Here is a 13,174-nt window from a genome sequence, read left to right as displayed (position 1 = left end):
GCGAGAGCGGCCTTTCCCAAGCGGGGCAGCGGGGGGACCAGAGAGCCGAGCCCGCGGGCTGCGCAACTTGCAAACTTCTCTGGCGCGCCGCGGCTTGGCTCTTGCTTCGCGCCGCCGCAAAACTTAGCTAGTGGCAGCAGCTCCGCGCTGGCCACCCCCGGCCCGACCCCGGCCCCTCCGGCGATCCGGTGGGCATCCTGGGAAGAAGACGGAGAGGGCGAGAAGCAAATCTCGGTCGCCTTCTCCCCACCGAGCCCCAGACCCCTCCTCCTCCTCCCTTCCTCCTCCCTCCGCTCACTTCCAATATAAACTTGAGCTTGTGATCAGGCAGAGAGGGAGGGAGCGAGCGAGGAGGAGGGAACGAGGGCTGCCCAGGACGCATGCCCGCCCCCCGCCCCATCCAAGTAGGGAAGAACAGCTGGGATGGATTCTGGAGCAGTTCTGCGATGGGATCGGGAATGGTAGCGTCGAAGGATGTGCAAGCCCAGCTCCCGAGGATGGCTTTGGCCGGCTCCTTGTTTTGTCTGAAGTTGGCCAGCCCACCAGATGTTGCCTGGGGAATCCTCCCGGATGTTCCAAGGAAGCTGAACGTGGGAAGATCCCGGGCAGGTGAAAGAAAGCGGCTCTTCACCCAGGAGCCGGCGGCGGGCGCCATCCTGGACGGCTTTACAAGAGGATCGGACGGATTCACGCAGGACAAGGCTATCAGCGGCTGCCAGCCGCGATGGCGGGGCTCTGCCTCCAGGTCGGAGACAGTTTGCCTCTGAATCCCAGGGAAGGGAGACCAAGGGCTGTTGCGCTCGGGTCCAGCTTCCCGGCTTCCCACCACTGGCTGCTGAGAGAAAAGGATGCTGGGCTCGGTGGGCCGTTGGGCTGATCCATCCAGCTGTTGTGTTCTTAATTCCCATTGTCCTTGGCTGGGTGGGAAAGAAAATAGCTGGGGCCCCACAACATCTGGAATGGGCTTCACCGACATGACGCCCTGAATAAATTTTGGACTACACGCACTTCACGGTGGTCTGTTTCATCCTGGGTTGTTTGCATGGAGATCAGACAATCCCAGATTTTTACTGAGCACCCGCCCTGATTCATTTGTGGGGAAGGTAGATAACAATTGTGCCAAAGGAAGCATCACCCCACACTTCCCATTGCATTTCCCCTTCACTTTCTTTATCGCGAAAAGTCTGGTCTTTTGGGAAAGCGAGTTTGTTGGACAAGAGCTTCCAACTATGATTGCCTGACCTGAATTTGACTGGTTGTGATCTGCATCCTGCCTGAAAATAGAGTCAGGCTGGAAGAACCAAATGGCTTCCATCCCTATTCCTAATTGGTGACTACCTATACTTGCTGATGAGAGTTGTTTTCCAAAATATATGGAAGGCACCAGGCTGGGTAAGGTTGATCTGGAGGGACACAGGGTCCTTTCATCCTCTGATGTAGACAGAACTGAGTTACATGGACCAGCAGTCTAGCTTCCAACATTTGGTGGACACTGTGTTGGCTGTCCTTGATTTAAAACATCTGCAGCCTGCTTTAAAAAGCTCAAGGAAGCTAATAACAACATGTAATGCTTCTGATGAAGCAGAAGGCAATCCAAGAAAGTTTGGTTGTGTCAGATTGTTGTCACACGAACACTCTGACACCACTTTAACAGTCATGGCTCCCCACCACCACCAATCCTGGGAACTGTAATTTCTTAAGGATGCTGAGAGTTGTTAGGACGCCCTTAAGGAACTACAGTTTCCAGGGTTCTTTGGGGAAAGCCATGCCTGTTAAAAGTCATACAAGAGTGCTTTCAGTGTATGGTGTGAGTGACGTTTGTCTTTAAGACTCTTAGTTATAAAATGAAGCAAAACCAGGCATTAAACATTTGGGCACCTTAAAGTCTGACAAATTTATTATGGTGTGAAGCCCACTTCATTGGACTTGGACTTCATTGAACTTCATTGTTAGCAAGATTTTTTTAAGCATTAATTTTCAAGAAAGGCACTTTTATAGCGGAATAAGCTTTCATGAGCTAGAATCAACTTCAACAGATTCATGAAGGTCACACTGATGAAGTGGACTCTGATCCAAGAAAGCTTTGGCCCTCATACATTTGTTAATGTACCCCAAGGACCCTGTTGACTTTGCTGCAGTGGGACCGACACAACCCACTAACCTTCTGGAAACTGTAACCAGTAAGTTAACAATGCTTAAAAAACACAAGTGACAAAACTATGAAAAGCAGTAGGCTACACACACACACACACAATGTTGTTGTTGTTCAGTCGTTCAGTCGTGTCCGACTCTTCGTGACCCCATGGACCAGAGCACGCCAGGCACGCCTATCCTTCACTGCCTCTCGCAGTTTGGCCAAACTCATGTTAGTAGCTTCAAGAACACTGTCCAACCATCTCATCCTCTGTCGTCCCCTTCTCCTTGTGCCCTCCATCTTTCCCAACATCAGGGTCTTTTCTAGGGAGTCTTCTCTTCTCATGAGGTGGCCAAAGTACTGGAGCCTCAACTTCAGGATCTGTCCTTCTAGTGAGTACTCAGGGCTGATTTCTTTGAGAATGGATAGGTTTGATCTTCTTGCAGTCCACGGGACTCTCAAGAGTCTCCTCCAGCACCATAATTCAAAAGCATCAATTCTACGGCGATTAGCCTTCTTTATGGTCCAGCTCTCACTTCCGTACATTACTACTGGGAAAACCATAGCTTTAACTATACGGACTTTTGTCGGCAAGGTGATGTCTTTGCTTTTTAAGATGCTGTCTAGGTTTGTCATTGCTTTTCTCCCAAGAAGCAGGCGTCTTCTGATTTCGTGACTGCTGTCACCATCTGCAGTGATCATGGAACCCAAGAAAGTGAAATCTCTCACTGCCTCCATTTCTTCCCCTTCTATTTGCCAGGAGGTGATGGGACCAGTGGCCATGATCTTAGTTTTTTTGATGTTGAGCTTCAGACCATATTTTGCGCTCTCTTCTTTCACCCTCATTAAAAGGTTCTTCAATTCTTCCTCACTTTCTGCCATCAAGGTAGTATCATCAGCATATCTGAGGTTGTTGATATTTTTTCCGGCAATCTTAATTCCAGTTGGGGATTCATCCAGTCCAGCCTTTCGCATGATGTATTCTGCATATAAGTTAAATAAGCAGGGAGACAATATACAGCCTTGTCGTACTCCTTTCCCAATTTTGAACCAATCAGTTGTTCCATATCCAGTTCTAACTGTAGCTTCTTGTCCCACATAGAGATTTCTCAGGAGGCAAATGAGGTGATCCGGCACTCCCATTTCTTTAAGAACTTGCCATAGTTTGCTGTGGTCGACACAGTCAAATGCTTTTGCATAATCAATGAAGCAGAAGTAGATGTTTTTCTGGAACTCTCTGGCTTTCTCCATAATCCAGCGCATGTTTGCAATTTGGTCTCTGGTTCCTCTGCCTCTTCGAAATCCAGCTTGCACTTCTGGGAGTTCTCGGTCCACATACTGCTTAAGCCTGCCTTGTAGAATTTTAAGCATAACCTTGCTAGCGTGTGAAATGAGTGCAATTGTGCGGTAGTTGGAGCATTCTTTGGCACTGCCCTTCTTTGGGATTGGGATGTAGACTGATCTTCTCCAATCCTCTGGCCACTGCTGAGTTTTCCAAACTTGCTGGCATATTGAGTGCAGCACCTTAACAGCATCCTCTTTTAAAATTTTAAATAGTTCAGCTGGAATGTACACACACACACAATACAAAGCAGCTATTAAAACAATTCCAGTGCAGTACTAATTACCAGTATGTGGAGTTGGTTTTTTTTTTTCTTTTATGTACTTTCAAGAATAATATCTAGGTTCAGAATAATAACAAACAATATAATAACATCAGTACATATATTTGTCATTTTTAGTCAGTAACAGTTATTGCAAAGGAAGAGGATTGCAATGCACCAAGCAACAATTGAGCAAATAACTATTTCTCCCCATGTTACAACCCCACGAAAACAATTAAAAAATATTTTTTGTTTTTTGTTAGCAATCTATACACAGTGGCTCCTACATAATAACACTTCAGCAAAACTCAGGTCAGGAAAACTGTTTACATCACAAAATATAAAAGGATAAGATCATATTAAACAAGCACAATGAACATAGTGGGAATGTGGTACTAAAACATAAATACAGATACAGGTAGGTAGCCATGTTGGTCTGCCATAGTCAAAACAAAATAAAATAAAAAAATTCCTTCCAGTAGCACCTTAGAGACCAACTAAGTTTGTTCTTGGTATGAGCTTTCGTGTGCATGCACACTTCTTCAGGTACAGTTACAGGTGGGTAGCCGTGACTTCTGGTCACGTGTATCTGAAGAAGTGTGCATGCACACGAAAGCTCATACCAAGAACAAACTTAGTTGGTCTCTAAGGTGCTACTGGAAGGAATTTTTAATTTTATTTTGTTATAAATACAGATGTTAAGCATTCCAAATTCTTACACAGTATGAGAGAGGATGCTGTGAATTGTCTTCCTTATTAACATAATAAAAGAGCTCCAAATAAATGTGTCTGTCTTTGAAGTGCCACATAAAACTCTCGTTTGGGGGGTTAGTTTCTCCATAAATGGGATATAGCATACTTTGTGGTACCAGCATGAAATAGTAGCTTCAGCTGTGTTCCTCCAGTGTTTAGCAACATTATTAATAATGTTTAATCAAAAATAAGTCCTATTCAGTTCAATGGGGTTTACTCCCAGGTAAAGAGTTGGGACATCCAGCAATAGTTGAAGCTGTGATAATAATGACGATAAAACAAACATCATCCACCTTCTCCATGATGTGCATAATTTTATAAACTTCTACCATGCTGCCTTCTATCAAGATGGCTAGGATGGAGAATACACATCTGAAATGCAACACTTGAATGTTATTATTATCAGGCACAAAATGGAAGAGAGCTATTCCTAAATCACATGAGGCCTTTTAATTCATTTTATGGAAGTTGGAAATGCAATCATTGACTCAAACATCACTTGTGGAAACAGTCACAGTGTATCACAACCCAGTCAGTCATGGTAAGTGAAATGAGCCAGCTTCCCCTGAGCTATTCTAAAATCAACGAATTACATGGCTGAGAAGGCAACACAAATACGCCAGTGTGTTTCCGATAGATCCCATTATCTATATATCTATATCTAGATAGATAGATAGATATATCTCACATCTTAGAGATTACCCAGCCTTTGTGCCTTTTATTAATTTAGCTTTCCCCAGGCAACTTCCTTCACACAACACAGGATAATCTATCTCTTGACAGACTAACCTGTTTCAAAAACTCAGGCATTCTCTTAAAATATCAGACCCTTACAAAGATGACAATGAAATGTCCATACAATAACTTGGCGAGACTAGACATTATTACACCCATTTTACAGATTGCAAAAATAATCTGGAACCACACCATATATTTAAAGCACTATTCTACCACTTACCAGTAAACTGTCACGGCTTCCCCACCCCCAAAGAATCCTGGGAACTGGAGTTTGTTAAGGGTGCTGAGAGTTGTAAGTCCCTAAGCTCAGCAATTCCCAGAGTTCCCTTGGAAGAAGGATTTATTGTTAACCACTCTGGGAACTGTAGCTCTGTTGGGGGAATAAGGGTGTTCTAACGATCCGACTACTGGGGGTGTATCTCACTACAGGTGCAAAAGTCTAACCATAGTCCTCTCCGTACTTTTGCGAGTAACCTTTCATGACATGTCTTGCTTTGTAGCACTCAACTTCACCTTCTGCCTCCTGCTTTACCTTGAATACCTACTTCCTTTTGTGTGTGTGTTTTTTGTGTTGGTCTCAAATGCATGTGGGGACAAGCAGTAGCCACTGCAGTGTATTTGGGAAGGCCAGCATCTCTCAGCATGCACCTAGTCATCTCCATAAGAGAACTGAACTTTCTCTCAGCAGCTGAGTTCTGTTATGGAGTGTCACTAACACTCTTTACACATGTAATCCCTTCCTTTTCCAGGAGGGTTCGAATGTGGTATTAATTAAACTCATCCCTGTGGTGGCTGACGAAAGTTGTGGGTTTCCTCTGAAACTTGTTGCTCCCCATGGCAAGATATTTTCTGAACATCTCCACTGTTTCACTTTTCTCATTGAGAAAATACACAACACAGTATCTTGAGAAATCAAATAGTAAGATTAGAATATACTTATTTTATTTAGGGAGGGAACCAGTGGCATAGCATTGGGGAGCAGCAGGGCTGTGGCCCCGGGCGCACAATTTTGAGGGGGCACGAATCAGGTGCCCCCACGCAGGTGCTGGCTTCTGTGTGGCTACCCATCCTGCCCAGGCACGTCCTGGTGGGCCCCCATCCCCAGCTCCCTATCCTTCCCTTGTTGCTGCCGGGGGTCTCTGGGCCCTGGTCCCAACCTTGCCTCGCTGCCATGTCCCCAGCTCCATCGCTGAATGGAGGGAGCTGGGCAAGGGGTGACCCCAGTGTAGGCTGGTGCTTCTCTCCCTGGGTGTTGGGGGGATTTGCCTGTGAAGGGCGACAAGGGCTGGGCTGGCCCAACAGGTGCAGGCATGTCCAGCATGTGTGCTCCCCAGGCTCCAGCAAACCACATTATGCTGCTGGAGGGCACTCCCTGGATCCCATACACCACTGTAGACTACATCAAGCACTCTGGTGCTTTTCTGTACATGGAGGAAAATAATGCTTAACACTTTATTCAGTGATGCAACTTAGAAACTTTATTGTGGGCTACCTTCATCCTTCTTGCAAGTTCCTGGTGTTACAATTCCACAATGGCTTTGATCTCTCTGTTGCCAAATCTTCTGTGCCAAAGTTCTGGATCTGCTTCATGTTTCTGCCATGAATGTGCCCCATTTGTAGACTGGGGTTCTGAAAGATTAGTATCATATACACCATTAATCAAACATGCTTCAGCATATAATTCACCATCTCTGGTCACCTGGCATTTTACATTTTCAAATTGTACAGAGAAAGCTATTCTGTCCAAAATGGACATACTAATCATGTTGCAAGTCAACTGCAGGGCATACAGAACGGGTTCCACAGGAGACAGATACCCAGTGAAAATGAAACCTTAATAAAGAAATGCCAGCAGCAGAAAAATCTAGCAGTGTCCATCACTCTGGACAATATTTAGATACTCAAATGGTTCACACTAAGAGAGGTGAAACAGCTGCTCAAATGCTTGAAAAGTTGAAAAAGGCATTTGGATTCACAAGCAAGTGCTCTCACTGTGCCTGGGTGAGAGATTTATTTAGATTAAAGCTTGAATCCAAAAAGCACTGTAGCAGTCACGTGACAGACTTCCTATCCATTATTGAAAAGCTAGAAATATACTTAACACAAACTGGATGGTACTTTCCATAATTCCCCTAACTAAAAATCTGGCTTCTAAGCACCTTTTCCATTGGTTGAAATTGTTTTCAGTAAGCTTAGGTAAATTGGGGCTTTCCTCTGCAATGGAACCCTTGCTATCCATCTTAAAATAAAAAATGCCAGAAGTCCTAAAAAGAAATATTTTTCACAAAAAACTACAAAAAATGGTAAAACCATCACAAAATCAAAAAAAAACAAAAATAAATAGTCTATTTGCTGGGTTGCATAGGAAGGGTTTTTCTCTGGTGCTTTGAGGCTAAGAAAAAAAAATCTCTCTTTAGCAGTTTAAAACTCAAGCCTCAAAATCCATTCAAAAGCTGAAAAACTATTTAATATATCTGGAAATTATTCCTAAACTGGGCCCATAACCTTATGATGGAATTAGTAAGAGGATATATTAATTATATTAAATCCTGTACAGACCCATGTATGGTTTGTTTCACTCTTAAAGGGGGTAGAGGGTGGTGGTGATCTGCTTTACACAGCTGAACATATTACCTTTTTCCTATGCTTCATTTATCTGCCCAAGGACAGGACTTAATACACTGTGACTGGGGCACTTCTGCTCCAGCTGCTGCAAGTAACAGTATCATTAAGGCTTTATTTACCATTTGCTAAAAGTGGGACTTGCTTCAGTGTAAACATGTATAGGCTCAAACTGTTAGTAATAAGGGTGCAGGTTAAGTGGAATCCAATCCATGAAGAATGATTTCGCTTTTATAGCCCTGAGAGGCTCTCAAGAGTGGTTTCTAAAAGATTCTCAAAATAAAATTGCCCTCAAATATAGTACATGTTGTAAGAATTTTAAGGTATTTTATTTATATATAATAATTGCTATTAATGTACCAAAACAAATAAGGCCACATGTCTGAAAAACAGCACAGGAAGAAAGGCCTCACTCCTTTTTGACTCCCAACAGACCAAGTCTTTCTTTGTCTCAGGAACAAAGGGGGGGGGGGTTGCCCCTCCACCTACTCAGCAGCCCTCTGCCTGAGTCATAATCTCTGGCATCCTGATATCTGAGTGCCAGACAAAAGGGTGTGATTAACTTGGCTGGGAAATGTTGTTGTTGTTCAGTCCGACTCTTCGTGACCCCATGGACCAGAGCACGCCAGGCACGCCTATCCTTCACTGCCTCCCGCAGTTTGGCCAAACTCATGTTAGTAGCTTCAAGAACACTGTCCAACCATCTCATCCTCTGTCGTCCCCTTCTCCTTGTGCCCTCCATCTTTCCCAACATCAGGGTCTTTTCTAGGGATTCTTCTCTTCTCATGAGGTGGCCAAAGTACTGGAGCCTCAACTTCAGGATCTGTCCTTCTAGTGAGTACTCAGGGCTGATTTCTTTAAGGATGGATAGGTTTGATCTTCTTGCAGTCCATGGGACTCTCAAGAGTCTCCTCCAGCACCATAATTCAAAAGCATCAATTCTACGGCGATCAGCCTTCTTTATGGTCCAGCTCTCACTTCCGTACATTACTACTGGGAAAACCATAGCTTTAACTATACGGACCTTTGTCGGCAAGGTGATGTCTTTGCTTTTTAAGATGCTGTCTAGGTTTGTCATTGCTTTTCTCCCAAGAAGCAGGCGTCTTCTAATTTCGTGACTGCTGTCACCATCTGCAGTGATCATGGAACCCAAGAAAGTGAAATCTCTCACTGCCTCCATTTCTTCCCCTTCTATTTGCCAGGAGGTGATGGGACCAGTGGCCATGATCTTAGTTTTTTTGATGTTGAGCTTCAGACCATATTTTGCGCTCTCTTCTTTCACCCTCATTAAAAGGTTCTTCAATTCTTCCTCACTTTCTGCCATCAAGGTAGTATCATCAGCATATCTGAGGTTGTTGATATTTTTTCCGGCAATCTTAATTCCGGTTGGGGATTCATCCAGTCCAGCCTTTCGCATGATGAATTCTGCATATAAGTTAAATAAGCAGGGAGACAATATACAGCCTTGTCGTACTCCTTTCCCAATTTTGAACCAATCAGTTGTTCCATATCCAGTTCTAACTGTAGCTTCTTGTCCCACATAGAGATTTCTCAGGAGACAAATGAGGTGATCCGGCACTCCCATTTCTTTAAGAACTTGCCATAGTTTGCTGTGGTTGACACAGTCAAATGCTTTTGCATAGTCAATGAAGCAGAAGTAGATGTTTTTCTGGAACTCTCTGGCTTTCTCCATAATCCAGCGCATGTTTGCAATTTGGTCTCTGGTTCCTCTGCCCCTTCGAAATCCAGCTTGCACTTCTGGGAGTTCTCGGTCCACATACTGCTTAAGCCTGCCTTGTAGAATTTTAAGCATAACCTTACTAGCGTGTGAAATGAGTGCAATTGTGCGGTAGTTGGAGCATTCTTTGGCACTGCCCTTCTTTGGGATTGGGATGTAGACTGATCTTCTCCAATCCTCTGGCCACTGCTGAGTTTTCCAAACTTGCTGGCATATTGAGTGTAGCACCTTAACAGCATCCTCTTTTAAAATTTTAAATAGTTCAGCTGGAATATCATCACTTCCACTGGCCTTGTTGTTAGCAAGGCTTTCTAAGGCCCATTTGACTTCACTCTCTAGGATGTCTGGCTCAAGGTCAGCAACCACATTACCTGGGGTGTATGAGACCTCCATATCTTTCTGGTATAATTCCTCTGTGTATTCTTGCCACCTCTTCTTAATGTCTTCTGCTTCTGTTAGGTCCTTTCCACTTTTGTCCTTAATTGTGGTAATCTTTGTACGAAATGTTCCTTTCATATCTCCAATTTTCTTGAATAAATCTCTGGTTTTTCCCATTCTGTTATTTTCCTCTATTTCTTTGCATTGCTCGTTTAGAAAGGCCCTCTTGTCTCTCCTTGCTATTCTTTGGAAATCTGCATTCAATTTCCTGTATCTTTCACGATCTCCTTCGCATTTTGCTTGTCTTCTCTCCCCCGCTATCTGTAAGGCCTCATTGGACAGCCACTTTGCTTTCTTGCATTTCTTTTTCATTGGGATGGTTTTTGTTGCTGTCTCCTGTATAATGTTACGAGCCTCCATCCACAGTTCTTCAGGTACTCTATCCACCAAATCTAAATCCTTGAACCTGTTCTTCACTTCAACTGTGTATTCATAAGGAATTTGATTTAGATTGAATCTTACTGGCCCAGTGGTCTTTCCTACTTTCTTCAGTTTAAGCTGGAATTTTGCTATAAGAAGCTGATGATCTGAGCCACAGTCAGCTCCAGGTCTTGTTTTTGCTGAGTGTATAGAGCTTCTCCATCTTTGGCTGCAGAGAATATAATCAATCTGATTTCGATGTTGCCCATCTGGTGATGTCCATGTGTAGAGTCGTCTCTTGTGTTGTTGGAAAAGAGTGTTTGTGATGACCAGCTTGTTCTCTTGACAGAACTCTATTAGCCTTTGCCCTGCTTCATTTTGATCTCCAAGGCCAAACTTGCCAGTTGTTCCTTTTATCTCTTGACTCCCTACTTTAGCATTCCAATCCCCTATAATGAGAAGAACATGGTGTCATTTCTATAAGGTGTTGTAAGTCTTCATAGAATTGGTCAATTTCGGTTTCTTCAGCACTGGTAGTTGGTGCATAAACTTGGATTACTGTGATGTTAAAAGGTCTGCCTTGGATTCGTATCGAGATCATTCTATCATTTTTGAAATTGCATCCCAGTACAGCTTTCGCCACTCTTTTGTTGACTATGAGGGCCACTCCATTTCTTTTACGGGATTCCTGTCCACAGTAGTAGATATGATAGTCATCCGAACTGAATTCGCCCATTCCTGTCCATTTTAGTTCACTGATGCCTAGGATGTCAATGTTTATTCTTGCCATCTCATTTTTTACTACATCCAGCTTACCAAGGTTCATGGTTCTTACATTCCAGGTTCCTATGCAATACTTTTCTTTACAGCATTGGACTTTCCTTTCGCTTCCAGGCATATCCGCAACTGAGCGTCCTTTCGGCTTTGGCCCAGCCGCTTCATCAGCTCTGGATCTACTTGTACTTGTCCTCCGCTCTTCCCCAGTAGCATGTTGGACGCCTTCCGACCTGAGGGGCTCATCTTCCAGCGTCATATCTTTTATATGCCTGTTGTCTTTGTCCATGGAGTTTTCTTGGCAGGGATACTGGAGCGGCTTGCCAGTTCCTTCTCCAGGTGGATCACGTTTGGTCCAAACTCTCCACTAAGACCTGTCCATCTTGACCTGTCCATAGCTTCTCTGAGTAATTCAAGCCCCTTCGCCACGACAAGGCAGTGATCCATGAAGGGGCTGGGAAATAGGGAAATGTAAATATCTTTTGCTTCACTTGATGGGTTTTTGGTGGAGGGCAAGAGGAGGCAGGGGGCAGGGTCCAAGATGCTCAGATCACTGCTACCAGTCCCTCCCAATTTGTGATGTAATTCTAATGTATGGAGGGGTGGTCTTGAGCTGGAGGGGGGCAATTTCAAAAGTCTATATAGGAGCTTGTGCGCCTTTGTTGGAGGTCTTTTGCTTGCAAAACACCCTGCTGCAGCAGTTTTCTAATAAAGGACTATCACTTTGCTTTGGGAGAGTCTGTATCGTCTCTATTTGTTCTTAGGTGCTCTTGACAGGAGGGGAGCCCTGCTGAGGCTCTCCCTCGGGTTCTGGACTCCCTTCTGGGGCCGAACCTAATTTTTATTACATACACTAACAGAAATTACAGTGTGTCGAAATGGATCCAATATTATTCAGGCAGCCTTTTCAGCAGCTCTACCAAGTATCAGCTCTCACCAACCCCAGTTAACAGCCCATGGTGGAAGAAGCCTTCAGGCTTCTCCAGGCAACCTATTCATTAAGTGTCCATCCTGATTTGCTTGCACAAAGCTTATGCAGAGGTTAGATTAGATCAGCTCTTTATTCAGCATGAATTCTGATTTGTCTTTGAAGAGGATATGTATCTGAAGAAGTGTGCATGCACACAAAAGCTCATACCAAGAACAAACTTAGTTGGTCTCTAAGGTGCTACTGGAAGGAATTTTTATTTATTTTTTGTTTTGATTAATCCTACAATAACCCTAAATTGCTTGCAGGGTGTTATGTCTTCCCGTTAGTGCACTTTCTAATTTAGATTAAAGCAGCAATTGGAGGGTGAATGCAACTATCATAATGTGCAATTACCAGTACAAGTCTGTACATATACCAGGTCAGGCTGTTTGTTGTTGGATAATTTGCTATTTCAATGTTGTTACTGTAATTTGAATAATAAATGAATATGTAATATATTGCATTGCAGGGGGTTGGGCTAGATGACCCTCGTGGTCCCTTCCAAGTCTGCGATTCTGTAATACGTATAAACAACAAGAAGGTGGAAGTTATACCTGGCGCCCTCCCTTGGCCAGACTATCTAGGTATCTGAAGAAGTGTGCATGCACACGAAAGCTCATACCAAGAACAAACTTAGTTGGTCTCTAAGGCGCTACTGGAAGGAATTTTTTATTTTATTTTGTTTTATCTAGGAACAGCGAGGAATGTCCTCCTTGGGACCCCGTCGCTTCGCCCATAAGCCGCGCCAAGCACGGGGATTGGCCTCGCGGGGCCGCCGTCCGCTTTCCTTTCCTCTCCTCCCCGCCCAATCAACGCACGCCTCGCAGCCAGGCGCCGCCCCATCGCTCCCCCCACCTCGACGGCCGCCATCACCCCCACCCGCACCTCGCAGGCCGTACGTGGCATCGGGCCGCGTCTCTGACCTATGAGCGAGGGCCCCGTGCGCCGGAAGGGGGCGGGGCGTGGGCCGGAAGCTGCCCCTCCGCCGAAGCCCATTTGCTCTGCGGGCTTGGCAGGCTTCGGAGCGCAGCGCGCGAGCCCGT

The sequence above is a fragment of the Lacerta agilis genome, chromosome 17 (assembly GCF_009819535.1).
Source record: "Lacerta agilis isolate rLacAgi1 chromosome 17, rLacAgi1.pri, whole genome shotgun sequence".
Taxonomy (NCBI): domain Eukaryota; kingdom Metazoa; phylum Chordata; class Lepidosauria; order Squamata; family Lacertidae; genus Lacerta; species Lacerta agilis.
Note: the sequence above shows the minus strand (reverse complement) of the source record.